Source organism: Drosophila persimilis, unplaced genomic scaffold, assembly GCF_003286085.1.
Source record: "Drosophila persimilis strain 14011-0111.01,24,50 unplaced genomic scaffold, DperRS2 tig00000663-arrow-arrow-pilon, whole genome shotgun sequence".
Lineage (NCBI taxonomy): Eukaryota > Metazoa > Arthropoda > Insecta > Diptera > Drosophilidae > Drosophila > Drosophila persimilis.
This window is the reverse complement of record NW_020825331.1, coordinates 1,106,044-1,110,598: the sequence shown is the minus strand read 5'-3', so window position 1 is coordinate 1,110,598 and position 4,555 is coordinate 1,106,044.

Genomic DNA, 4,555 nt, shown 5'->3' with positions numbered 1-4,555 from the left:
GCTAATAAATATATGGATAGATTATCTATCTATTACGAAACGAACTTTAATTGTAATTCAGATACAGGTTTAAAAATTCGTATCAGAATCATATGACATCGGAACTCAAATAAAGATGCAATGTAATAGCAACTGAAGATACAAATATTGGTACCTAATAATACATAATTATAGCATTTAAAAAAATAAAGAAAGCTACATGAATCTCCCAATTATTAGACCGTTCTAATAAAGATGATAATAGGGATGCAAATATGATTATAGGGAATGCCAAACTTTTTTGCGTAGTTTAAGAAATGCATAGGCAATCCCAAAAATGAAAATACTTGGATATATACAATAAATGCGAATTTTCTAGAAATTTTCTAAAGAAAGAGATATAGAAACGCACAAATATTTTGGTTTATTCTTCGAAATTTCTTATCAGTTCGCTTAAGGGAATCATCTTCCTTCGTGTTCCGTTCTGGGAACGGGGTATAAATCTATGTATTTCTTAAATATTTAATACCCGCATACGGGTTTCCATTTTGAATGAAAATTCTCACAGACAACCTTTCAAAAGTAATCCCGAAATGTGATTTAATTAAACTCTATTGCACTTTCTTGCTAGCCAGCCACCCAGCCACCCTCTCTCACTGCATACCCTCCTCTGAAGTGGTCGCAGAGGCAGCCTGTCCGTCCGTCCGTCCGTCCGTCCGTCCGTCCGTACCACAAGTGACACACACACTACAATTGCCCGATTGCTCGCCCCGAGACCCATCTTTCAGATACACTTCCATCCGCAGATACAGCGTGCAGTGTGTGTTGAGGGGAGGGGAAGGTAAGCTCTCGAATGGGTGGTACACCCATCGATGTGGCTGGGGATTTGCTGCTTGTACTCGTAATTAATTATTTCATTAGAGCACCACTCGATTCGGACGACTCTTCGGCCATACTGCTTGGAGGAATCTCCTGCACCGCAAGAACTGCTTGACAGATTGCTGCTCCATAAGTGCAACTGTAATCGAAGAGCATCAGCAGCAGCAATGTAGGGTGCAAAGAAGTGATAGCAGAGAGAGTGGGGCTGCTGCTTGTGTATTGAAGAGAGCGGCCGAGTCCACTCATACTCTCTTAAAACCAGCAATGCACTGCTTGCTCTGCGTGCTTGCGTTTGACACTCTATAGTGGACTGCTTGCTTTTGTCTCTCCATAGCTGCTTGCTCTGCTTGTACCTCTTTGTTGTGCTTGGGCGTGAGCGCGCAAGAGAGAGCGAGCCGGCAATACAGCATGGACAGCGTCTCTCTCTCTCTCTCTCGCGCGGTGCATGTGTGTGAGTGTGCTGGCCACCAGTGGCCGCTGCTGCTTCAATATATACACATGCACACAGCACTCTCCCCTTTCTGTGTGCGTGTCGTCGGCTTACACGAGCGCCAAAAAGGCAGCAGCTCGGCAGCGCCAGCCGCCGCAGCCGCAGCAACCACCGCGACGGCAGCGACGTGATTTCAAACGTCGACGTCGACTTGCCGCTGCCGCATCGCACCGCATCGCAAGAACGGTAAACCCTCGGGAATCGGTCGCTCTTTTTTTTTTGTTTTGTTTTTGGACTGCTTGTCGCCATCCATCGCCCGTCCGTCCGCCCACCGCCGCCGCCGCCTTCGTTGTTGCCGTTGTCGTTGTCGTTGTTGTTTCTGCCTCTCGCATGTTCTCCTCTGCCTCTCCATCCGCACTGCTCTGCGGCCCATTCTATTCTGTTTTTGCTGTTTTTGCTGGCCGCGCGTGTGGTTTTGCCGTCGCTAAAACGACAAAACGCCAGCAAGAGCCCCCGGAGAGCCCCAAACCGAACCGAACACCAAATCACCTGAGCCCTGAGAATCACAACAACACTCTTCAACCTTCAATCTGCTGTGGTGCGAATTTTTTAAGTTGTATTCGTTTTTTTTTGTTTTTGCTGTGAAAATGAAAAGTATGAGACAAAAAAATGTTCAAGAAATAACTGTTAAGGCAGGGTGAACGCCCCAGAAGCCGGAAGGAGCATTGTCGTGCAGCACCCCTTCTAGGAAGAAGCAGTTGAGGAATAGTGCATCCCAGCACAAAAGCAGTTTCAAAGGAGTGCACACATCCAGAAAGCAGTGTAAGAGGAAAGCAGTGTAGAAGTGCAGTTTGGGAAAACTGCAGCCTTCCAGAAAGCAGTGGAAAAGGATTGCACCCACACAGAAAGCAGTTGAACAGGACACTGTACCCTCCACGAAAGCCGAGGCGGTCAGCAGTGCAGTGCAGCGCACCCTCGCTGCCAGAAGCAAAAAGCAGTTGAGGATTTCACGTTCACCCCAAAACAGCAATCGGTGCAGTGGGTTGGGGAGAGTGCTCTGCACCCACACAATAACAGGATCTATGTGGTATATATGTACATACAAATATAAGACGGGGACTCCCTCCACTCTTCAAACACACACACACAAAAACATTGCTGGCGCATAAAAAATGTCTACCCAGGGAAGTGTCGCCCAGCCCAAGCGATGGTCGATGGGGGGTGGGTGGTGGTGGTACGGTAGGCAGGTCCAGTCCCGACTTTGTGTAGGGGTCGTTCCAGGGTATTGGGTAAATTGCTAACGGTTTGTTTCGGGGGTTAAATACACACACATAAACAGAGTGCGCGCTCCGCCCCTCGGCCAAAGGATACGATGTACAGATGTGGGTGGGGAATGGTAGGGCCACGCATGGAGTGTATCCTACCCCACCCCTACATTCCCCTTGCGAATGTGTGTGTGTGTGTGTGTGTGTGTGTCTGTCCCACTCGCACTGCCACAAAAGTGTCGTCGTTTGTCGCTTGTCGCTCTGGTCCGATGCTAGCGCTCCCCTACCCCACTTCTCCTAGTGTCGGTCTCTCCCTTGCTCTGCTGACACTGCTTTTACTTCTACTACTTCTGATTGTACTGCTTTTTGTGTCCTCTCTCCCTTGCACTGCTTATTATTTTGCGTCCGTGTCGTCTGCTCTTGTACTGCTTCTTCTCTTGGATTGGTTTCGACCGCTTCAAATGCGTTACGTTCGTTTTTTATACTCGCCCCCCCATCACAATCCCCACCCACACCGCCACTCCAGCAATGTGTGTATGCGTGTGCGTGCGTGTGCGTATTTGTTCTCGTTTCGATTGGATTACATTGGACCCCCTTCCCCAGCCCATCCCACTCCCACTCCACCAACAACCAACGTTCCATTCCGTTCCTCGAGGTTCGGGTCGTTCTTCTTTCTTTTCTCATCGTTGTGTCCCCCAGCATCTGTGGTAGCGCGCCCAAGCGACAGCGACATTCATCCATCCCCCCGCCCTCCCTTCCATGACGACGACGACGACATTTCGTTTTTTGTGATTCGTTTTCTGTGTTCTGTGTGTGTGTGTGTGTTGTGTGAGAGTGACTCTGCTTGCGTGTCGGTGTGCGTTCTTTAATATTGTCGTCGAGTGTCATTGGTCGGACGGCCAACCAAGCAGTCACAAGCAGCGCACAAAAAAAACCTTCGGTCGCACTGTTGCTGTCGCACGTTTTTCCCAGTCTGCTTCTTTTTATTAGAACGAATACTCCTCCCTCCCACCCTCCGGCTCCATGTACCCCCTTCAGTACTGTCCTTCTGTTGTGGGTGTGTGTGTCCTGTCCTGTAGGGGCTTTTGAGGGGGCGTGTGCGCCCAAGTAGCCGAATGAGTTTTTGATTGTATGTCGTCGTCGTCGTCGTAGTCGTCGTTTGTCGTTGTCGTGTCGTCGGGTGCGGGTGCGGGTGTGTGTGTGATAGAGAGAGAGAGAGAGCGCTGCTTTGGCTGCACATGCATGAGTGTGTGTGTGTGTGTGTGTGTGTGTGTGTGTTTGTGTGCGAGCGAGTGCAAAGTGCATAAAAATGGCGACAACGACAACGACGACAGCAGCGACTGGTGGCAGCAGCACTGGCAGCAGCGGCAGCACCACCACCAGGCGACGGACAGCGCGCAAAAAATATTTTGTGTCGTGCGGATTTTATAACCGTTTTTAAAAGCGGCGGCGTTGCCTGCCTCTGCCTGTCGTCGCAGAAACCAAAACGGACGGACGGACGGACGGACACTCAAAAATTGTTGCAACAAATTCGAACGCGAAAAAATAGTGCACGTGCGTGTCCAATTGAATGTGAAACAAGAAGAGAGGCGCAAGGCAGCGCAACCATAAAACCATAAAAGAAACAAGAAAACAAGAGAAGAAAAGCATTTACAAGAAATTCCAGGCACCACATGAACGCTTGAGAATCAAAAATAAATAAATAATACCAATATGTATTTTTCAGCTAAAAACTAAAACTAAAAAACAATAACTACGCTACAAAAGCACACACACACACACACACACACACGCAAAAAGTGTTAAATGAAAATGTGATCAAAATGAACAAAAATGAGCGAAAATAAAAACAAAGAATGCCCAGAAGCAGCGTGGGCAGCAGCCGCGGAGAGAGAGGAGAGGCAATAGAGAAAGCAGAACAGGCAGAGCGAGCGATTAAAAATTATCAACAAAACAAATCAATTTCAAATACATATTTTTTGTACATATATGTGCAGGTGCA